Source organism: Pleurodeles waltl, chromosome 4_1, assembly GCF_031143425.1.
Source record: "Pleurodeles waltl isolate 20211129_DDA chromosome 4_1, aPleWal1.hap1.20221129, whole genome shotgun sequence".
NCBI lineage: Eukaryota > Metazoa > Chordata > Amphibia > Caudata > Salamandridae > Pleurodeles > Pleurodeles waltl.
Genome location: NC_090442.1, coordinates 76756499 through 76780375, shown reverse-complemented (window position 1 = coordinate 76780375; position 23877 = coordinate 76756499). Strand labels below are relative to the sequence as shown.

Below are 23877 nucleotides of genomic sequence, written 5' to 3'. Positions count from 1 at the left end.
GGTGGCCGTGAAAGGGGAAGGGATTCCCCTTTCAGCCCTGGCCTGGGGGTGTTGGGGGGCGGCCCTCGAGGGAAGCGCTAGCGCTTCCCCCGACTGCCAGTCCCTGGACGTAATGGTTACGTCCATGGCGCCACACGGGCGCTGCCATGGACGTAACCATTACGTCCGTGGCGGGGAAGGGGTTAAGAAACACTGTGTGCCTGTACAGCAGCAAAGATGTGAGTGTGTGGACACTGTATGCCCATAATGCTTTCACAAATGTTCTTATACTGTAACAGAAGTCTCTGCAGTTTTAGAACTGAGTTTGGACAGTAGCATGTGTGCTTACTGATAGTAATATGTGTAAGAAACAAATGCCTGCATGCTGTTACGTGTGTCTTTCTCCAGTAGCACACCTATTTACTGTAATTAGTATGTAAGGTAACGTCGGCTAGACAAAACTGGACCCAAATGCTGGTACACTGTCACTGGCCTGTGTACTGTTTCCAGTGTGTTTCACTAGTATCACGCCAGCTTACCGTTACTAGAATGTACAGTAAGACCGGTACAATATGTATACCATATCAAATTGTTTTACCATAAAACAAAGATATAGCATTGTTAAAGACATTACCACGTGAGGGACACAGAAATTGCATTTTAAAAGACATCTATGTGAACTTGCATCGATTAGAAGAGATAGTGACTGTGTGAGAGCTGTATGGTACTGCTAACCAAAGCACTGTTAAAAAGAAGTCTTTCCTCACTAGAGTTGTGTTCTGTCAATATCTGAGGCAGTGGATTTTTAAATGAGCTAGGAGGCTTAGACTGGCTGAGTCACTGACAGCTTTGCACACTTACTGCAGAGAGTGAGCAGACGAGAGACTAAGACTGAAATTTAGGGCACAGAGTGATTGCAGAAGAGAGTAAGACTCACTCTCACTTCCAGCATGGTGAGTAGACAAGAGAGTAAGCTAGTCCCACAGATGGAATCCCAGAGTAGGTATAACTCAGTGGTAGTCAGAGTCCATGGTATTATATGTGACGTCTGCACTCTACAGCCTGCTGCACGCAGTAATAAGGTGTGTGTGAAGGCATCTTCCTGGAAAAGAGGATGTGTATAGCTCAGCAGTAAAGTATGTGACTGCAGATCAAGAGGTCCCCAGTTGAAGTCTTGCTTCCCACTTCTCCTTTTAAGGAACAAAAAAAAAATTCTCTCTTACTTATCTCAATTTCTGGAGATTTCTTGAAAGTATGTCACAGAAAAACCACTAATTAAAAAGAGTTTTAGGTTTTCTCTGCGTCCGTAAGAGGGTTGTGTGAAAGGACCAGCAGCCGGTCTCCATAGCAGTCCCTGTGACTAGTGAAGCAAGAGTAAGCTTGAGAGTGAATTGGCACCCTTGGCCTAGGACCTGCTGTTATGCTATGTATTTTGGTGTGAATAGTGAAGCAGCAGGTGTGTTGAGTGTGTCCATCAGCTTGTAGCCAGGGGCATGAGTCAGGCTGTGTCCCAGACCCTGTGACTAATAAATCAGCAGGTGGTATAGAGAGCCTATAAAAGAGGAAGCCGTTCTGATGAGATACACAGCAGCAGTTTCTAGTCCATCCAGTTCCAGATATTACAACAAGGGGGTATAGCTCAGTGGTAGAGCATTTGACTGCACATCAAGAGGTCCCTGGTTCAAATCCGGGTGCCCCCTTAATACTTTAAAGAAGCTGTCAATTTCTTTCTGTATCTCTTTTTTCAATTCTTGGGTATTTTTTGAAAGCATGTCACACTAAAACGACTAATTAAGCAAAATAGCTCAAAGTTTTATGTGCATCCTTAAGACTCTTGTTGAAAATTAACAGTTTTCACACTCACACCCAGTAACTGCACCATGGATCAATCTGGGTGCCCCCTTCACACATGAAAGAAGCTGTCAATTTCTTTCTATATCACTTTCTACAATTCTTGGGGATTTATTGAAAGTATTTCACACTAAAACGACTATTTAAACAAAATAGCTCAAAGTTTTATGTGCATCCTTAAGACTGTTGTGCGAAAATTAACAGTTTTCACACTCACGCCCAGTAACTGCACCATGGATCAATTCGAGTAAAACAAGAGTTCGTACATTGGCACACAGAGACAAATTGAAATTTGTGTACACAGCATGATACTGTGTACTTTAATACATCTTTCTACATTCTGTAGTGTGCAGCACACAGATAATGTTTTACGGCATGGATTTATCAACATGCATTGCTTCTAATAATTGAGCATATAGCAGAAATTGCAGATGCAAAGAAAAAATACATGGGTAAACAAATCACAAGTTTCTAAATTCCACTCTATTTACCACAGCACAGCTGATTTGTTGTACAGCAGCAAAGATGTGAGTGTGTGGACACTGTATGCCCGTAATGCTTTCACAAATGTTCTTATACTGTAACAGAAGTCTCTGCAGTTTTAGAACTGAGTTTGGACAGTAGCATGTGTGCTTACTGATAGTAATATGTGTAAGAAACAAATGCCTGCATGCTGTTACGTGTGTCTTTCTCCAGTAGCACACCTATTTACTGTAATTAGTATGTAAGGTAACGTCGGCTAGACAAAACTGGACCCAAATGCTGGTACACTGTGACTGGCCTGTGTACTGTTTCCAGTGTGTTTCACTAGTATCACGCCAGCTTACCGTTACTAGAATGTACAGTAAGACTGGTCCAATATGTATACCATATCAAATTGTTTTACCATAAAACAAAGATATAGCATTGTTAAAGACATTACCACGTGAGGGACACAGAAATTGCATTTTAAAAGACATCTATGTGAACTTGCATCGATTAGAAGAGATAGTGACTGTGTGAGAGTTGTATGGTACTGCTAACCAAAGCACTGTTAAAAAGAAGTCTTTCCTCACTAGAGTTGTGTTCTGTCAATGTCTGAGGCAGTGGATTTTTAAATGAGCTAGGAGGCTTAGACTGGCTGAGTCACTGACAGCTTTGCACACTTACTGCAGAGAGTGAGCAGACGAGAGACTAAGACTGAAATTTAGGGCACAGAGTGATTGCAGAAGAGAGTAAGACTCACTCTCACTTCCAGCATGGTGAGTAGACAAGCGAGTAAGCTAGTCCCACAGCTGGAATTCCAGAGTAGGTATAACTCAGTGCTAGTCAGAGTCCATGGTATTATATGTGACGTCTGCACTCTACAGCCTGCTGCTCGCAGTAATAAGGTGTGTGTGAAGGCATATTTCTTGAATAAGGATCTGTATAGCTCAGCAGTAAAGTATGTGACTGCAGATCACGAGGTCCCCAGTTCAAGTATTGCTTCCAATTTCTCCTTTTAAGGAACAAAAAAAAATTCTCTGTTACTTATTTCAATTTCTGGAGATTTCTTGAAAGTATGTCACAGAAAAACCACTAATTAGAAAGAGTTTTAGGTTTTATCTGCGTCCGTAAGAGGGTTGTGTGAAAGGACCAGAAGCTGGTCTCCATAGCAGTCCCTGTGACTAGTGAAGCAAGAGTAAGCTTGAGAGTGAATTGGCACCCTTGGCCTAGGACCTGCTGTCATGCTATGTATTTTGGTGTGAATAGTGAAGCAGCAGGTGTGTTGAGTGTGTCCATCAGCTTGTAGCCAGGGGCATGAGTCAGGCTGTGTCCCAGACCCTGTGACTAATAAATCAGCAGGTGGTATAGAGAGCCTATAAAAGAGGAAGCCGTTCTGATGAGATCCAAAGCAGCAGTTTCTAGTCCATCCACTTCCAGATATCACAACAAGGGGGTATAGCTCAGTGGTAGAGCATTTGACTGCAGATCAAGAGGTCCCTGGGTCAAATCCAGGTGCCCCCTTAATACTTTAAAGAAGCTGTCAATTTCTTTCTGTATCGCTTTTTTCAATTCTTGGGGATTTTTTGAAAGTATGTCACACTAAAACGACTAATTAAGCAAAATAGCTCAAAGTTTTATGTGCATCCTTAAGACTCTTGTTGAAAATTAACAGTTTTCACACTCACACCCAGTAACTGCACCATGGATCAATCTGGGTGCCCCCTTCACACATGAAAGAAGCTGTCAATTTCTTTCTATATACTTTCTACAATTCTTGATGATTTATTGAAAGTATATCACACTAAAACGACTATTTAAACAAAATACCTCAAAGTTTTATGTGCATCCTTAAGACTGTTGTGCGAAAATTAACAGTTTTCACACTCACGCCCAGTAACTGCACAATGGATCAATTCGAGTAAAACAAGTGTTCGTACATTGGCACACAGAGACAAATTGAAATTTGTGTACACAGCATGGTACTGTGTACTTTAATACATCTTTCTACATTCTGTAGTGTGCAGCACACAGATAATGTTTTACGGCATGGATTTATTAACAAGCATTGCTTCTAATAATTGAGCATATAGCAGAAATTGCAGGTGCAAAGAAAAAATACATGGGTAAACAAATCACAAGTTTCTAAATTCCACTGTATTTACCACAGCACAGCTGATTTGTTGTGCTTTAAGAAACACTGTGTGCCTGTACAGCAGCCAAGAAGTGAGTGTGTGGACACTGTATGCCCGTAATGCTTTCACAAATGTCCTTATACTGTAACAGAAGTCTCTGCAGTGTTAGAACTGAGTTTGGACAGTAGCATGTGTGCTTACTGATAGTAATATGTGTAAGAAACAAATGCCTGCATGCTGTTACTTGTGTCTTTCTGCAGTAGCACACCTATTTACTGTAATTAGTATGTAAGGTAACATCGGCTAGACAAAACTGGACCCAAATGCTGGTACACTGTGACTGGCCTGTGTACTGTTTCCAGTGTGTTTCACTAGTATCACGCCAGCTTACCGTTACTAGAATGTACAGTAAGACTGGTCCAATATGTATACCATATCAAATTGTTTTACCATAAAACAAAGATATAGCATTGTTAAAGACATTACCACGTGAGGGACACAGAAATTGCATTTTAAAAGACATCTATGTGAACTTGCATCGATTAGAAGAGATAGTGACTGTGTGAGAGTTGTATGGTACTGCTAATCAAAGCACTGTTAAAAAGAAGTCTTTCCTCACTAGAGTTGTGTTCTGTCAATGTCTGAGGCAGTGGATTTTTAAATGAGCTAGGATGCTTAGACTGGCTGAGTCACTGACAGCTTTGCACACTTACTGCAGAGAGTGAGCAGACGAGAGACTAAGACTGAAATTTAGGGCACAGAGTGATTGCAGAAGAGAGTAAGACTCACTCTCACTTCCAGCATGGTGAGTAGACAAGAGAGTAAGCTAGTCCCACAGCTGGAATCCCAGAGTAGGTATAACTCAGTGCTAGTCAGAGTCCATGGTATTATATGTGACGTCTGCACTCTACAGCCTGCTGCACGCAGTAATAAGGTGTGTGTGAAGGCATATTTCTGGAAAAGAGGATGTGTATAGCTCAGCAGTAAAGTATGTGACTGCAGATCAAGAGGTCCCCAGTTCAAGTCTTGCTTCCCACTTCTCCTTTTAAGGAACAAAAAAAAATTCTCTCTTACTTATTTCAATTTCTGGTGATTTCTCGAAAGTATGTCACAGAAAAACCACTAATTAAAAGAGTTTTGGGTTTTCTCTGCGTCCGTAAGAGGGTTGTGTGAAAGGACCAGCAGCCGGTCTTCATAGCAGTCCCTGTGACTAGTGAAGCAAGAGTAAGCTTGAGAGTGAATTGGCACCCTTGGCCTAGGACCTGCTGTCATGCTATGTATTTTGGTGTGAATAGTGAAGCAGCAGGTGTGTTGAGTGTGTCCATCAGCTTGTAGCCAGGGGCATGAGTCAGGCTGTGTCCCAGACCCTGTGACTAATAAATCAGCAGGTGGTATAGAGACAGCCTATAAAAGAGGAAGCCGTTCTGATGAGATCCACAGCAGAAGTTTCTAGTCCATCCAGTTCCAGATATTACAACAAGGGGGTATAGCTCAGTGGTAGAGCATTTGACTCCAGATCAAGAGGTCCCTGGTTCAAATCCATGTGACCCCTTAATACTTTAAAGAAGCTGTCAATTTCTTTCTGTATTGCTTTTTTCAATTCTTGGGGATTTTTTGAAAGTATTTCTCACTAAAACGACTAATTAAGCAAAATAGCTCAAAGTTTTATGTGCATCCTTATGAGTCTTGTTGAAAATTAACAGTTTTCACACTCACACCCAGTAACTGCACCATGGATCAATCTGGGTGCCCCCTTCACACATGAAAGAAGCTGTCAATTTCTTTCTATATCACTTTCTACAATTCTTGATGATTTATTGAAAGTATATCACACTAAAACGACTATTTAAACAAAATACCTCAAAGTTTTATGTGCATCCTTAAGACTGTTGTGCGAAAATTAACAGTTTTCACACTCACGCCCAGTAACTGCACAATGGATCAATTCGAGTAAAACAAGAGTTCGTACATTGGCACACAGAGACAAATTGTAATTTGTGTACACAGCATGATACTGTGTACTTTAATACATCTTTCTACATTCTGTAGTGTGCAGCACACAGATAATGTTTTACGGCATGGATTTATTAACAAGCATTGCTTCTAATAATTGAGCATATAGCAGAAATTGCAGGTGCAAAGAAAAAATACATGGGTAAACAAATCACAAGTTTCTAAATTCCACTGTATTTACCACAGCACAGCTGATTTGTTGTGCTTTAAGAAACACTGTGTGCCTGTACAGCAGCCAAGATGTGAGTGTGTGGACACTGTATGCCCGTAATGCTTTCACAAATGTCCTTATACTGTAACAGAAGTCTCTGCAGTGTTAGAACTGAGTTTGGACAGTAGCATGTGTGCTTACTGATAGTAATATGTGTACGAAACAAATGCCTGCATGCTGTTACTTGTGTCTTTCTCCAGTAGCACACCTATTTACTGTAATTAGTATGTAAGGTAACATCGGCTAGACAAAACTGGACCCAAATGCTGGTACACTGTGACTGGCCTGTGTACTGTTTCCAGTGTGTTTCACCAGTATCACGCCAGCTTACCGTTACTAGAATGTACAGTAAGACTGGTCCAATATGTATACCATATCAAATTGTTTTACCATAAAACAAAGATATAGCATTGTTAAAGACATTACCACGTGAGGGACACAGAAATTGCATTTTAAAAGATTTTAAAAGACATCTATGTGAACTTGCATCGATTAGAAGAGATAGTGACTGTGTGAGAGTTGTATGGTACTGCTAATCAAAGCACTGTTAAAAAGAAGTCTTTCCTCACTAGAGTTGTGTTCTGTCAATGTCTGAGGCAGTGGATTTTTAAATGAGCTAGGAGGCTTAGACTGGCTGAGTCACTGACAGCTTTGCACACTTACTGCAGAGAGTGAGCAGACAAGAGACTAAGACTGAAATTTAGGGCACAGAGTGATTGCAGAAGAGAGTAAGACTCACTCTCACTTCCAGCATGGTGAGTAGACAAGAGAGTAAGCTAGTCCCACAGCTGGAATCCCAGAGTAGGTATAACTCAGTGCTAGTCAGAGTCCATGGTATTATATGTGACGTCTGCACTCTACAGCCTGCTGCACGCAGTAATAAGGTGTGTGTGAAGGCATATTTCTGGAAACGAGGATGTGTATAGCTCAGCAGTAAAGTATGTCACTGCAGATCAAGAGGTCCCCAGTTCAAGTCTTGCTTCCCACTTCTCCTTTTAAGGAACAAAAAAAAAATTCTCTCTTACTTATTTCAATTTCTGGTGATTTCTCGAAAGTATGTCACAGAAAAAACACTAATTAAAAAGAGTTTTAGGTTTTATCTGCGTCCGTAAGAGGGTTGTGTGAAAGGACCAGCAGCCGGTCTCCATAGCAGTCCCTGTGACTAGTGAAGCAAGAGTAAGCTTGACAGTGAATTGGCACCCTTGGCCTAGGACCTGCTGTCATGCTATATATTTTGGTGTGAATAGTGAAGCAGCAGGTTTTTTCGAGTGTGTCCATCAGCTTGTAGCCAGGGGCATGAGTCAGGCTGTGTCCCAGACCCTGTGACTAATAAATCAGCAGGTGGTATAGAGAGCCTATAAAAGAGGAAGCCGTTCTGATGAGATCCACAGCAGCAGTTTCTAGTCCATCCACTTCCAGATATTACAACAAGGGGGTTTAGCTCAGTGGTAGAGCATTTGACTGCAGATCAAGAGGTCCCTGGTTCAAATCCAAGTGCCCCCTTAATACTTTAAAGAAGCTGTCAATTTCTTTCTGTATCGCTTTTTTCAATTCTTGGGGATTTTTTGAAAGTATGTCACATTAAAACGACTAACTAATCAAAATAGCTCAAAGTTTTATGTGCATCCTTAAGACTGTTGTCCGAAAATTACCAGTTTTCACACTCACGCCCAGTAACTGCACCATGGATCAATTGGAGTAAAACAAGAGTTCGTACATTGGCACACAGAGACAAATTGAAATTTGTGTACACAGCATGGTACTGTGTACTTTAATACATCATTCTACATTGTGTAGTGTGCAGCACACAGATAATGTTTTACGGCATGGATTTATTAACAAGCATTGCTTCTAATAATTGAGCTTATAGCAGAAATTGCAGGTGCAAAGAAAAAATACATGGGTAAACAAATCACAAGTTTCTAAATTCCACTGTATTTACCACAGCACAGCTGATTTGTTGTGCTTTAACAAACACTGTGTGCCTGTACAGCAGCCAAGATGTGAGTGTGTGGACACTGTATGCCCGTAATGCTTTCACAAATGTCCTTATACTGTAACAGAAGTCTCTGCAGTGTTAGAACTGAGTTTGGACAGTAGCATGTGTGCTTACTGATAGTAATATGTGTAAGAAACAAATGCCTGCATGCTGTTACTTGTGTCTTTCTCCAGTAGCACACCTATTTACTGTAATTAGTATGTAAGGTAACATCGGCTAGACAAAACTGGACCCAAATGCTGGTACACTGTGACTGGCCTGTGTACTGTTTCCAGTGTGTTTCACTAGTATCACGCCAGCTTACCGTTACTAGAATGTACAGTAAGACTGGTCCAATATGTACACCATATCAAATTGTTTTACCATAAAACAAAGATATAGCTTTGTTAAAGACATTACCACGTGAGCGACACAGAAATTGCATTTTAAAAGACATCTATGTGAACTTGCATCGATTAGAAGAGATAGTGACTGTGTGAGAGTTGTATGGTACTGCTAACCAAAGCACTGTTAAAAAGAAGTCTTTCCTCACTAGAGTTGTGTTCTGTCAATGTCTGAGGCAGTGGATTTTTAAATGAGCTAGGAGGCTTAGACTGGCTGAGTCACTGACAGCTTTGCACACTTACTGCAGAGAGTGAGCAGACGAGAGACTAAGACTGAAATTTAGGGCACAGAGTGATTGCAGAAGAGTGTAAGACTCACTCTCACTTCCAGCATGGTGAGTAGACAAGAGAGTAAGCTAGTCCCACAGCTGGAATCCCAGAGTAGGTATAACTCAGTGCTAGTCAGAGTCCATGGTATTATATGTGACGTCTGCACTCTACAGCCTGCTGCTCACAGTAATAAGGTGTGTGTGAAGGCATATTTCAGGAAAAGAGGATGTGTATAGCTCAGCAGTAAAGTATGTGACTGCAGATCAAGAGGTCCCCAGTTCAAGTCTTGCTTCCCACTTCTCCTTTTAAGGAACAAAAAAAAAATTCTCTCTTACTTATTTCAATTTCTGGTGATTTCTCGAAAGTATGTCACAGAAAAACCACTAATTAAAAAGAGTTTTAGGTTTTATCTGCGTCCGTAAGAGGGTTGTGTGAAAGGACCAGCAGCCGGTCTCTATAGCAGTCCCTGTGACTAGTGAAGCAAGAGTAAGCTTGAGAGTGAATTGGCACCCTTGGCCTAGGACCTGCTGTCATGCTATGTATTTTGGAGTGAATAGTGAAGCAGCATGTGTGTTGAGTGTGTCCATCAGCTTGTAGCCAGGGGCATGAGTCAGGCTGTGTCCCAGACCCTGTGACTAATAAATCAGCAGGTGGTATAGAGAGCCTATAAAAGAGGAAGCCGTTCTGATGAGATCCACAGCAGCAGTTTCTAGTCCATCCACTTCCAGATATTACAACAAGGGGGTACAGCTCAGTGGTAGAGCATTTGACTGCAGATCAAGAGGTCCTTGGGTCAAATCCAGGTGCCCCCTTAATACTTTAAAGAAGCTGTCAATTTCTTTCTGTATCGCTTTTTTCAATTCTTGGGGATTTTTTGAAAGTATGTCACACTAAAACGAGTAATTAAGCGAAATAACTCAAAGTTTTATGTGCATCCTTAAGACTCTGGTTGAAAATTAACAGTTTTCACACTCACACCCAGTAACTGCACCATGGATCAATCTGGGTGCCCCCTTCACACATGAAAGAAGCTGTCAATTTCTTTCTATATCACTTTCTACAATTCTTGATGATTTATTGAAAGTATATCACACTAAAACGACTATTTGAACAAAATACCTCAAAGTTTTATGTGCATCCTTAAGACTGTTGTGCGAAAATTAACAGTTTTCACACTCACGCCCAGTAACTGCACAATGGATCAATTCGAGTAAAACAAGAGTTCGTACATTGGCACACAGAGACAAATTGAAATTTGTGTACACAGCATGGTACTGTGTACTTTAATACATCACTCTACATTCTGTAATGTGCAGCACACAGATAATGTTTTACGGCATGGATTTATTAACAAGCATTGCTTCTAATAATTGAGCATATAGCAGAAATTGCAGGTGCGAAGAAAAAATACATGGGTAAACAAATCACAAGTTTCTAAATTCAACTGTATTTACCACAGCACATCTGATTTGTTGTGCTTTAAGAAACACTGTGTGCCTGTACAGCAGCCAAGATGTGAGTGTGTGGACACTGTATGCCCGTAATGCTTTCACAAATGTCCTTATACTGTAACAGAAGTCTCTGCAGTGTTAGAACTGAGTTTGGACAGTAGCATGTGTGCTTACTGATAGTAATATGTGTAAGAAACAAATGCCTGCATGCTGTTACTTGTGTCTTTCTCCAGTAGCACACCTATTTACTGTAATTAGTATGTAAGGTAACATCGGCTAGACAAAACTGGACCCAAATGCTGGTACACTGTGACTGACCTGTGTACTGTTTCCAGTGTGTTTCACTAGTATCACGCCAGCTTACCGTTACTAGAATGTACAGTAAGACTGGTCCAATATGTATACCATATCAAATTGTTTTACCATAAAACAAAGATATAGCATTGTTAAAGACATTACCACGTGAGGGACACAGAAATTGCATTTTAAAAGACATCTATGTGAACTTGCATCGATTAGAAGAGATAGTGACTGTGTGAGAGTTGTATGGTACTGCTAACCAAAGCACTGTTAAAAAGAAGTCTTTCCTCACTAGAGTTGTGTTCTGTCAATGTCTGAGGCAGTGGATTTTTAAATGAGCTAGGAGGCTTAGACTGGCTGAGTCACTGACAGCTTTGCACACTTACTGCAGAGAGTGAGCAGACGAGAGACTAAGACTGAAATTTAGGGCACAGAGTGATTGCAGAAGAGAGTAAGACTCACTCTCACTTCCAGCATGGTGAGTAGACAAGAGAGTAAGCTAGTCCCACAGCTGGAATCCCAGAGTAGGTATAACTCAGTGCTAGTCAGAGTCCATGGTATTATATGTGACGTCTGCACTCTACAGCCTGCTCCTCGCAGTAATAAGGTGTGTGTGAAGGCATAATTTTTGAATGAGGATCTGTATAGCTCAGCAGTAAGGTATGTGACTACAGATCAAGAGGTCCCCATTTCAAGTCTTGCTTCCCACTTCTCCTCTTAAGGAACAAAAAAAAAACTTCTCTGTTACTTATTTCAATTTCTGGAGATTTCTTGAAAGTATGTCACAGAAAAACCACTAATTAAAAAGAGTTTTAGGTTTTCTCTGCGTCCGTAAGAGGGTTGTGTGAAAGGACCAGCAGCCGGTCTCCATAGCAGTCCCTGTGACTAGTGAAGCAAGAGTAAGCTTGAGAGTGAATTGGCACCCTTGGCCTAGGACCTGCTGTCATGCTTTGTATTTTGGTGTGAATAGTGAAGCAGCAGGTGTGTTGAGTGTGTCCATCAGCTTGTAGTCAGGGGCATGAGTCAGGCTGTGACCCAGACCCTGTGACTAATAAATCAGCAGGTGGTATAGAGAGCCTATAAAAGAGGAAGCCGTTCTGATGAGATCCACAGCAGCAGTTTCTAGTCCATCCACTTCCAGATATTACAACAAGGGGGTATAGCTCAGTGGTAGAGCATTTGACTGCAGATCAAGAGGTCCCTGGTTCAAATCCGGGTGCCCCCTTAATACTTTAAAGGAGCTGTCAATATCTTTCTGTATCGCTTTTTTCAATTCTTGGGGATTTTTTGAAAGTATGTCACACTAAAACGACTAATTAAGCAAAATAGCTCAAAGTTTTATGTGCATCCTTAAGACTCTTGTTGAAAATTAACAGTTTTCACACTCACACCCAATAACTGCACCATGGATCAATCTGGGTGCCCCCTTCACACATGAAAGAAGCTGTCAATTTCTTTCTATATCACTTTCTACAATTCCTGATGATTTATTGAAAGTATATCACACTAAAACGACTATTTAAACAAAATACCTCAAAGTTTTATGTGCATCCTTAAGACTGTTGTGCGAAAATTACCAGTTTTCACACTCACGCCCAGTAACTGCACCATGGATCAATTGGAGTAAAACAAGAGTTCGTACATTGGCACACAGAGACAAATTGAAATTTGTGTACACAGCATGATACTGTGTACTTTAATACATCTTTCTACATTCTATAGTGTGCAGCACACAGATAATGTTTTACGGCATGGATTTATTAACAAGCATTGCTTCTAATAATTGAGCATATAGTAGAAATTGCAGGTGCAAAGAAATAATACATGGGTAAACAAATCACGAGTTTCTAAATTCCACTGTATTTACCACAGCACAGCTGATTTGTTGTGCTTTAAGAAACACTGTGTGCCTGTACAGCAGCAAAGATGTGAGTGTGTGGACACTGTATGCCCGTAATGCTTTCACAAATGTCCTTATATTGTAACAGAAGTCTCTGCAGTGTTAGAACTGAATTTGGACAGTAGCATGAGTGCTTACTGATAGTAATATGTGTAAGAAACAAATGCCTGCATGCTGTTACTTGTGTCTTTCTCCAGTAGCACACCTATTCACTGTTATTAGCATGTAAGGTAATATCGGCTAGACAAAACTGGACCCAAATGCTGGTACACTGTGACTGGCCTGTGTACTGTTTCCAGTGTGTTTCACTAGTATCACGCCAGCTTACCGTTACTAGAATGTACAGTAAGACCGGTCCAATATGTATACCATATCAAATTGTTTTACCATAAAACAAAGATATAGCATTGTTAAAGACATTACCACGTGAGGGACACAGAAATTGCATTTTAAAAGACATCTATGTGAACTTGCATCGATTAGAAGAGATAGTGACTGTGTGAGAGTTGTATGGTACTGCTAATCAAAGCACTGTTAAAAAGAAGTCTTTCCTCACTAGAGTTGTGTTCTGTCAATGTCTGAGGCAGTGGATTTTTAAATGAGCTAGGATGCTTAGACTGGCTGAGTCACTGACAGCTTTGCACACTTACTGCAGAGAGTGAGCAGACGAGAGACTAAGACTGAAATTTAGGGCACAGAGTGATTGCAGAAGAGAGTAAGACTCACTCTCACTTCCAGCATGGTGAGTAGACAAGAGAGTAAGCTAGTCCCACAGCTGGAATCCCAGAGTAGGTATAACTCAGTGCTAGTCAGAGTCCATGGTATTATATGTGACGTCTGCACTCTACAGCCTGCTGCACGCAGTAATAAGGTGTGTGTGAAGGCATATTTCTGGAAAAGAGGATGTGTATAGCTCAGCAGTAAAGTATGTGACTGCAGATCAAGAGGTCCCCAGTTCAAGTCTTGCTTCCCACTTCTCCTTTTAAGGAACAAAAAAAAATTCTCTCTTACTTATTTCAATTTCTGGTGATTTCTCGAAAGTATGTCACAGAAAAACCACTAATTAAAAGAGTTTTGGGTTTTCTCTGCGTCCGTAAGAGGGTTGTGTGAAAGGACCAGCAGCCGGTCTTCATAGCAGTCCCTGTGACTAGTGAAGCAAGAGTAAGCTTGAGAGTGAATTGGCACCCTTGGCCTAGGACCTGCTGTCATGCTATGTATTTTGGTGTGAATAGTGAAGCAGCAGGTGTGTTGAGTGTGTCCATCAGCTTGTAGCCAGGGGCATGAGTCAGGCTGTGTCCCAGACCCTGTGACTAATAAATCAGCAGGTGGTATAGAGACAGCCTATAAAAGAGGAAGCCGTTCTGATGAGATCCACAGCAGAAGTTTCTAGTCCATCCAGTTCCAGATATTACAACAAGGGGGTATAGCTCAGTGGTAGAGCATTTGACTCCAGATCAAGAGGTCCCTGGTTCAAATCCATGTGACCCCTTAATACTTTAAAGAAGCTGTCAATTTCTTTCTGTATTGCTTTTTTCAATTCTTGGGGATTTTTTGAAAGTATTTCTCACTAAAACGACTAATTAAGCAAAATAGCTCAAAGTTTTATGTGCATCCTTAAGACTCTTGTTGAAAATTAACAGTTTTCACACTCACACCCAGTAACTGCACCATGGATCAATCTGGGTGCCCCCTTCACACATGAAAGAAGCTGTCAATTTCTTTCTATATCACTTTCTACAATTCTTGATGATTTATTGAAAGTATATCACACTAAAACGACTATTTAAACAAAATACCTCAAAGTTTTATGTGCATCCTTAAGACTGTTGTGCGAAAATTAACAGTTTTCACACTCACGCCCAGTAACTGCACCATGGATCAATTCGAGTAAAACAAGAGTTCGTACATTGGCACACAGAGACAAATTGTAATTTGTGTACACAGCATGATACTGTGTACTTTAATACATCTTTCTACATTCTGTAGTGTGCAGCACACAGATAATGTTTTACGGCATGGATTTATTAACAAGCATTGCTTCTAATAATTGAGCATATAGCAGAAATTGCAGGTGCAAAGAAAAAATACATGGGTAAACAAATCACAAGTTTCTAAATTCCACTGTATTTACCACAGCACAGCTGATTTGTTGTGCTTTAAGAAACACTGTGTGCCTGTACAGCAGCCAAGATGTGAGTGTGTGGACACTGTATGCCCGTAATGCTTTCACAAATGTCCTTATACTGTAACAGAAGTCTCTGCAGTGTTAGAACTGAGTTTGGACAGTAGCATGTGTGCTTACTGATAGTAATATGTGTAAGAAACAAATGCCTGCATGCTGTTACTTGTGTCTTTCTCCAGTAGCACACCTATTTACTGTAATTAGTATGTAAGGTAACATCGGCTAGACAAAACTGGACCCAAATGCTGGTTCACTGTGACTGGCCTGTGTACTGTTTCCAGTGTGTTTCACCAGTATCACGCCAGCTTACCGTTACTAGAATGTACAGTAAGACTGGTCCAATATGTATACCATATCAAATTGTTTTACCATAAAACAAAGATATAGCATTGTTAAAGACATTACCACGTGAGGGACACAGAAATTGCATTTTAAAAGATTTTAAAAGACATCTATGTGAACTTGCATCGATTAGAAGAGATAGTGACTGTGTGAGAGTTGTATGGTACTGCTAATCAAAGCACTGTTAAAAAGAAGTCTTTCCTCACTAGAGTTGTGTTCTGTCAATGTCTGAGGCAGTGGATTTTTAAATGAGCTAGGAGGCTTAGACTGGCTGAGTCACTGACAGCTTTGCACACTTACTGCAGAGAGTGAGCAGACAAGAGACTAAGACTGAAATTTAGGGCACAGAGTGATTGCAGAAGAGAGTAAGACTCACTCTCACTTCCAGCATGGTGAGTAGACAAGAGAGTAAGCTAGTCCCACAGCTGGAATCCCAGAGTAGGTATAACTCAGTGCTAGTCAGAGTCCATGGTATTATATGTGACGTCTGCACTCTACAGCCTGCTGCACGCAGTAATAAGGTGTGTGTGCAGGCATATTTCTGGAAACGAGGATGTGTATAGCTCAGCAGTAAAGTATGTCACTGCAGATCAAGAGGTCCCCAGTTCAAGTCTTGCTTCCCACTTCTCCTTTTAAGGAACAAAAAAAAAATTCTCTCTTACTTATTTCAATTTCTGGTGATTTCTCGAAAGTATGTCACAGAAAAAACACTAATTAAAAAGAGTTTTAGGTTTTATCTGCGTCCGTAAGAGGGTTGTGTGAAAGGACCAGCAGCCGGTCTCCATAGCAGTCCCTGTGACTAGTGAAGCAAGAGTAAGCTTGACAGTGAATTGGCACCCTTGGCCTAGGACCTGCTGTCATGCTATATATTTTGGTGTGAATAGTGAAGCAGCAGGTTTTTTCGAGTGTGTCCATCAGCTTGTAGCCAGGGGCATGAGTCAGGCTGTGTCCCAGACCCTGTGACTAATAAATCAGCAGGTGGTATAGAGAGCCTATAAAAGAGGAAGCCGTTCTGATGAGATCCACAGCAGCAGTTTCTAGTCCATCCACTTCCAGATATTACAACAAGGGGGTTTAGCTCAGTGGTAGAGCATTTGACTGCAGATCAAGAGGTCCCTGGTTCAAATCCAAGTGCCCCCTTAATACTTTAAAGAAGCTGTCAATTTCTTTCTGTATCGCTTTTTTCAATTCTTGGGGATTTTTTGAAAGTATGTCACATTAAAACGACTAACTAATCAAAATAGCTCAAAGTTTTATGTGCATCCTTAAGACTCTTGTTGAAAATTAACAGTTTTCACACTCACACCCAATAACTGCACCATGGATCAATCTGGGTGCCCCCTTCACACATGAAAGAAGCTGTCAATTTATTTCTATATCACTTTCTACAATTCTTGATGATTTATTGAAAGTATATCACACTAAAACGACTATTTAAACAAAATACCTCAAAGTTTTATGTGCATCCTTAAGACTGTTGTCCGAAAATTACCAGTTTTCACACTCACGCCCAGTAACTGCACCATGGATCAATTGGAGTAAAACAAGAGTTCGTACATTGGCACACAGAGACAAATTGAAATTTGTGTACACAGCATGGTACTGTGTACTTTAATACATCATTCTACATTGTGTAGTGTGCAGCACACAGATAATGTTTTACGGCATGGATTTATTAACAAGCATTGCTTCTAATAATTGAGCTTATAGCAGAAATTGCAGGTGCAAAGAAAAAATACATGGGTAAACAAATCACAAGTTTCTAAATTCCACTGTATTTACCACAGCACAGCTGATTTGTTGTGCTTTAACAAACACTGTGTGCCTGTACAGCAGCCAAGATGTGAGTGTGTGGACACTGTATGCCCGTAATGCTTTCACAAATGTCCTTATACTGTAACAGAAGTCTCTGCAGTGTTAGAACTGAGTTTGGACAGTAGCATGTGTGCTTACTGATAGTAATATGTGTAAGAAACAAATGCCTGCATGCTGTTACTTGTGTCTTTCTCCAGTAGCACACCTATTTACTGTAATTAGTATGTAAGGTAACATCGGCTAGACAAAACTGGACCCAAATGCTGGTACACTGTGACTGGCCTGTGTACTGTTTCCAGTGTGTTTCACTAGTATCACGCCAGCTTACCGTTACTAGAATGTACAGTAAGACTGGTCCAATATGTACACCATATCAAATTGTTTTACCATAAAACAAAGATATAGCATTGTTAAAGACATTACCACGTGAGGGACACAGAAATTGCATTTTAAAAGACATCTATGTGAACTTGCATCGATTAGAAGAGATAGTGACTGTGTGAGAGTTGTATGGTACTGCTAACCAAAGCACTGTTAAAAAGAAGTCTTTCCTCACTAGAGTTGTGTTCTGTCAATGTCTGAGGCAGTGGATTTTTAAATGAGCTAGGAGGCTTAGACTGGCTGAGTCACTGACAGCTTTGCACACTTACTGCAGAGAGTGAGCAGACGAGAGACTAAGACTGAAATTTAGGGCACAGAGTGATTGCAGAAGAGTGTAAGACTCACTCTCACTTCCAGCATGGTGAGTAGACAAGAGAGTAAGCTAGTCCCACAGCTGGAATCCCAGAGTAGGTATAACTCAGTGCTAGTCAGAGTCCATGGTATTATATGTGACGTCTGCACTCTACAGCCTGCTGCTCACAGTAATAAGGTGTGTGTGAAGGCATATTTCAGGAAAAGAGGATGTGTATAGCTCAGCAGTAAAGTATGTGACTGCAGATCAAGAGGTCCCCAGTTCAAGTCTTGCTTCCCACTTCTCCTTTTAAGGAACAAAAAAAAAATTCTCTCTTACTTATTTCAATTTCTGGTGATTTCTCGAAAGTATGTCACAGAAAAACCACTAATTAAAAAGAGTTTTAGGTTTTATCTGCGTCCGTAAGAGGGTTGTGTGAAAGGACCAGCAGCCGGTCTCTATAGCAGTCCCTGTGACTAGTGAAGCAAGAGTAAGCTTGAGAGTGAATTGGCACCCTTGGCCTAGGACCTGCTGTCATGCTATGTATTTTGGAGTGAATAGTGAAGCAGCATGTGTGTTGAGTGTGTCCATCAGCTTGTAGCCAGGGGCATGAGTCAGGCTGTGTCCCAGACCCTGTGACTAATAAATCAGCAGGTGGTATAGAGAGCCTATAAAAGAGGAAGCCGTTCTGATGAGATCCACAGCAGCAGTTTCTAGTCCATCCACTTCCAGATATTACAACAAGGGGGTACAGCTCAGTGGTAGAGCATTTGACTGCAGATCAAGAGGTCCTTGGGTCAAATCCAGGTGCCCCCTTAATACTTTAAAGAAGCTGTCAATTTCTTTCTGTATCGCTTTTTTCAATTCTTGGGGATTTTTTGAAAGTATGTCACACTAAAACGAGTAATTAAGCGAAATAACTCAAAGTTTTATGTGCATCCTTAAGACTCTGGTTGAAAATTAACAGTTTTCACACTCACACCCAGTAACTGCACCATGGATCAATCTGGGTGCCCCCTTCACACATGAAAGAAGCTGTCAATTTCTTTCTATATCACTTTCTACAATTCTTGATGATTTATTGAAAGTATATCACACTAAAACGACTATTTGAACAAAATACCTCAAAGTTTTATGTGCATCCTTAAGACTGTTGTGCGAAAATTAACAGTTTTCACACTCACGCCCAGTAACTGCACAATGGATCAATTCGAGTAAAACAAGAGTTCGTACATTGGCACACAGAGACAAATTGAAATTTGTGTACACAGCATGGTACTGTGTACTTTAATACATCACTCTACATTCTGTAATGTGCAGCACACAGATAATGTTTTACGGCATGGATTTATTAACAAGCATTGCTTCTAATAATTGAGCATATAGCAGAAATTGCAGATGCGAAGAAAAAATACATGGGTAAACAAATCACAAGTTTCTAAATTCAACTGTATTTACCACAGCACAGTTGATTTGTTGTGCTTTAAGAAACACTGTGTGCCTGTACAGCAGCCAAGATGTGAGTGTGTGGACACTGTATGCCCGTAATGCTTTCACAAATGTCCTTATACTGTAACAGAAGTCTCTGCAGTGTTAGAACTGAGTTTGGACAGTAGCATGTGTGCTTACTGATAGTAATATGTGTAAGAAACAAATGCCTGCATGCTGTTACTTGTGTCTTTCTCCAGTAGCACACCTATTTACTGTAATTAGTATGTAAGGTAACATCGGCTAGACAAAACTGGACCCAAATGCTGGTACACTGTGACTGACCTGTGTACTGTTTCCAGTGTGTTTCACTAGTATCACGCCAGCTTACCGTTACTAGAATGTACAGTAAGACTGGTCCAATATGTATACCATATCAAATTGTTTTACCATAAAACAAAGATATAGCATTGTTAAAGACATTACCACGTGAGGGACACAGAAATTGCATTTTAAAAGACATCTATGTGAACTTGCATCGATTAGAAGAGATAGTGACTGTGTGAGAGTTGTATGGTACTGCTAACCAAAGCACTGTTAAAAAGAAGTCTTTCCTCACTAGAGTTGTGTTCTGTCAATGTCTGAGGCAGTGGATTTTTAAATGAGCTAGGAGGCTTAGACTGGCTGAGTCACTGACAGCTTTGCACACTTACTGCAGAGAGTGAGCAGACGAGAGACTAAGACTGAAATTTAGGGCACAGAGTGATTGCAGAAGAGAGTAAGACTCACTCTCACTTCCAGCATGGTGAGTAGACAAGAGAGTAAGCTAGTCCCACAGCTGGAATCCCAGAGTAGGTATAACTCAGTGCTAGTCAGAGTCCATGGTATTATATGTGACGTCTGCACTCTACAGCCTGCTCCTCGCAGTAATAAGGTGTGTGTGAAGGCATAATTTTTGAATGAGGATCTGTATAGCTCAGCAGTAAGGTATGTGACTACAGATCAAGAGGTCCCCATTTCAAGTCTTGCTTCCCACTTCTCCTCTTAAGGAACAAAAAAAAAACTTCTCTGTTACTTATTTCAATTTCTGGAGATTTCTTGAAAGTATGTCACAGAAAAACCACTAATTAAAAAGAGTTTTAGGTTTTCTCTGCGTCCGTAAGAGGGTTGTGTGAAAGGACCAGCAGCCGGTCTCCATAGCAGTCCCTGTGACTAGTGAAGCAAGAGTAAGCTTGAGAGTGAATTGGCACCCTTGGCCTAGGACCTGCTGTCATGCTTTGTATTTTGGTGTGAATAGTGAAGCAGCAGGTGTGTTGAGTGTGTCCATCAGCTTGTAGTCAGGGGCATGAGTCAGGCTGTGACCCAGACCCTGTGACTAATAAATCAGCAGGTGGTATAGAGAGCCTATAAAAGAGGAAGCCGTTCTGATGAGATCCACAGCAGCAGTTTCTAGTCCATCCACTTCCAGATATTACAACAAGGGGGTATAGCTCAGTGGTAGAGCATTTGACTGCAGATCAAGAGGTCCCTGGTTCAAATCCGGGTGCCCCCTTAATACTTTAAAGGAGCTGTCAATATCTTTCTGTATCGCTTTTTTCAATTCTTGGGGATTTTTTGAAAGTATGTCACACTAAAACGACTAATTAAGCAAAATAGCTCAAAGTTTTATGTGCATCCTTAAGACTCTTGTTGAAAATTAACAGTTTTCACACTCACACCCAATAACTGCACCATGGATCAATCTGGGTGCCCCCTTCACACATGAAAGAAGCTGTCAATTTCTTTCTATATCACTTTCTACAATTCTTGATGATTTATTGAAAGTATATCACACTAAAACGACTATTTAAACAAAATACCTCAAAGTTTTATGTGCATCCTTAAGACTGTTGTGCGAAAATTAACAGTTTTCACACTCACGCCCAGTAACTGCACCATGGATCAATTCGAGTAAAACAAGAGTTCGTACATTGGCACACAGAGACAAATTGAAATTTGTGTACACAGCATGATACTGTGTACTTTAATACATCTTTCTACATTCTGTAGTGTGCATCACACAGATAATGTTTTACGGCATGGATTTATTAACAAGCATTGCTTCTAATAATTGAGCATATAGTAGAAATTGCAGGTGCAAAGAAATAATACGTGGGTAAACAAATCACGAGTTTCTAAATTCCACTGTATTTACCACAGCACAGCTGATTTGTTGTGCTTTAAGAAACACTGTGTGCCTGTACAGCAGCAAAGATGTGAGTGTGTGGACACTGTATGCCCGTAATGCTTTCACAAATGTCCTTATATTGTAACAGAAGTCTCTGCAGTGTTAGAACTGAGTTTGGACAGTAGCATGTGTGCTTACTGATAGTAATATGTGTAAGAAACAAATGCCTGCATGCTGTTACTTGTGTCTTTCTCCAGTAGCACACCTATTCACTGTTATTAGCATGTAAGGTAATATCGGCTAGACAAAACTGGACCCAAATGCTGGTACACTGTGACTGGCCTGTGTACTGTTTCCAGTGTGTTTCACTAGTATCACGCCAGCTTACCGTTACTAGAATGTACAGTAAGACCGGTCCAATATGTATACCATATCAAATTGTTTTACCATAAAACAAAGATATAGCATTGTTAAAGACATTACCACGTGAGGGACACAGGAATTGCATTTTAAAAGACATCTATGTGAACTTGCATCGATTAGAAGAGATAGTGACTGTTGAGAGTTGTATGGTACTGCTAACCAAAGCACTGTTAAAAAGAAGTCTTTCCTCACTAGAGTTGTGTTCTGTCAATGTCTGAGGCAGTGGATTTTTAAATGAGCTAGGAGGCTTAGACTGGCTGAGTCACTGACAGCTTTGCACACTTACTGCAGAGAGTGAGCAGACGAGAGTCTAAGACTGAAATTTAGGGCACAGAGTGATTGCAGAAGAGAGTAAGACTCACTCTCACTTCCAGCATGGTGAGTAGACAAGAGGGTAAGCTGGTCCCACAGCTGGAATCCCAGAGTAAGTATAACTCAGTGCTAGTCAGAGTCCATGGTATTATATATGACGTCTGCACTCTTCAGCCTGCTGCACGCAGTAATAAGGTGTGTGTGAAGGCATATTTATGGGAAAGAGAATGTGTATAGCTCAGCAGTAAAGTATGTGACTGCAGCTCAAGAGGTCCCCCGATCAAGTCTTGCTTCCCACTTCTCCTTTTAAGGAACAAAAAAAAAAATATCTGTTACTTATTTCAATTTCTGGTGATTTCTCGAAAGTATGTCACAGAAAAACCACTAATTAAAAAGAGTTTTAGGTTTTATCTGCGTCCGTAAGAGGGTTGTGTGAAAGGACCAGCAGCCGGTCTCCATAGCAGTCCCTGTGACTAGTGAAGCAAGAGTAAGCTTGAGAGTGAATTGGCACCCTTGGCCTAGGACCTGCTGTCATGCTATGTATTGTGGTGTGAATAGTGAAGCAGCAGGTGTGTTGAGTGTGTCCATCAGCTTGTAGCCAGGGGCATGAGTCAGGCTGTGTCCCAGACCCTGTGACTAATAAATCAGCAGGTGGTATAGAGACAGCCTATAAAAGAGGAAGCCGTTCTGATGAGATCCACAGCAGCAGTTTCTAGTCCATCCAGTTCCAGATGTTACAACAAGGGGGTATAGCTCAGTGGTAGAGCATTTGACTGCAGATCTAGAGGTCTCTGGTTCAAATCTGGGTCCCCCCTTCATACTTTAAAGAAGCTGTCAATTTCTTTCTGTATCGCTTTTTTCAATTCTTGGGGATTTTTGGAAAGTATGTCACACTAAAACGACTCATTAAGCAAAATAGCCCAAAGTTTTATGTGCATCCTTAAGACTCTTGTTGAAAATTAACAGTTTTCACACTCACACCCAGTAACTGCACCATGGATCAATCTGGGTGCCCCCTTCACACATGAAAGAAGCTGTCAATTTCTTTCTATATCACTTTCTACAATTCTTGGGGATTTATTGAAAGTATTTCACACTAAAACGACTATTTAAACAAAATAGCTCAAAGTTTTATATGCATCCTTAAGACTGTTGTGCGAAAATTAACAGTTTTCACACTCACGCCCAGTAACTGCACCATGGATCAATTCGAGTAAAACAAGAGTTCGTACATTGGCACACAGAGACAAATTGAAATTTGTGTACACAGCATGATACTGTGTACTTTAATACATCTTTCTACATTCTGTAGTGTGCAGCACACAGATAATGTTTTACAGCATGGATTTATTAACAAGCATTGCTTCTAATAATTGAGCATATAGCAGAAATTGCAGGTGCAAAGAAAAAATACATGGGTAAACAAATCACAAGTTTCTAAATTCCACTGTATTTACCACAGCACAGCTGATTTGTTGTGCTTTAAGAAACACTGTGTGCCTGTACAGCAGCCAAGAAGTGAGTGTGTGGACACTGTATGCCCGTAATGCTTTCACAAATGTCCTTATACTGTAACAGAAG

At 40.8% G+C, this 23877-nt stretch overlaps 9 non-coding genes across 9 annotated transcripts; all 9 read left to right on the top strand.

The window, feature by feature from the left end:
- Nucleotides 1-1607: 1607 nt before the first annotated feature.
- TRNAC-GCA (transfer RNA cysteine (anticodon GCA)) lies at nucleotides 1608-1679 on the top strand. The gene has a single exon. It is a non-coding gene; the product is annotated as a tRNA-Cys (tRNA).
- A 2065-nt stretch (nucleotides 1680-3744) lies between these two features.
- Nucleotides 3745-3816, top strand: TRNAC-GCA (transfer RNA cysteine (anticodon GCA)). Its single transcript has one exon. It is a non-coding gene; the product is annotated as a tRNA-Cys (tRNA).
- A 4266-nt stretch (nucleotides 3817-8082) lies between these two features.
- TRNAC-GCA (transfer RNA cysteine (anticodon GCA)) lies at nucleotides 8083-8154 on the top strand. The gene has a single exon. It is a non-coding gene; the product is annotated as a tRNA-Cys (tRNA).
- Nucleotides 8155-10043: 1889 nt separating this feature from the next.
- TRNAC-GCA (transfer RNA cysteine (anticodon GCA)) lies at nucleotides 10044-10115 on the top strand. Its single transcript has one exon. It is a non-coding gene; the product is annotated as a tRNA-Cys (tRNA).
- A 2092-nt stretch (nucleotides 10116-12207) lies between these two features.
- TRNAC-GCA (transfer RNA cysteine (anticodon GCA)) lies at nucleotides 12208-12279 on the top strand. Its single transcript has one exon. It is a non-coding gene; the product is annotated as a tRNA-Cys (tRNA).
- A 4267-nt stretch (nucleotides 12280-16546) lies between these two features.
- TRNAC-GCA (transfer RNA cysteine (anticodon GCA)) lies at nucleotides 16547-16618 on the top strand. Its single transcript has one exon. It is a non-coding gene; the product is annotated as a tRNA-Cys (tRNA).
- Nucleotides 16619-18710: 2092 nt separating this feature from the next.
- TRNAC-GCA (transfer RNA cysteine (anticodon GCA)) lies at nucleotides 18711-18782 on the top strand. Its single transcript has one exon. It is a non-coding gene; the product is annotated as a tRNA-Cys (tRNA).
- Nucleotides 18783-20874: 2092 nt separating this feature from the next.
- Nucleotides 20875-20946, top strand: TRNAC-GCA (transfer RNA cysteine (anticodon GCA)). Its single transcript has one exon. It is a non-coding gene; the product is annotated as a tRNA-Cys (tRNA).
- A 2093-nt stretch (nucleotides 20947-23039) lies between these two features.
- TRNAC-GCA (transfer RNA cysteine (anticodon GCA)) lies at nucleotides 23040-23111 on the top strand. Its single transcript has one exon. It is a non-coding gene; the product is annotated as a tRNA-Cys (tRNA).
- Nucleotides 23112-23877: the final 766 nt, after the last annotated feature.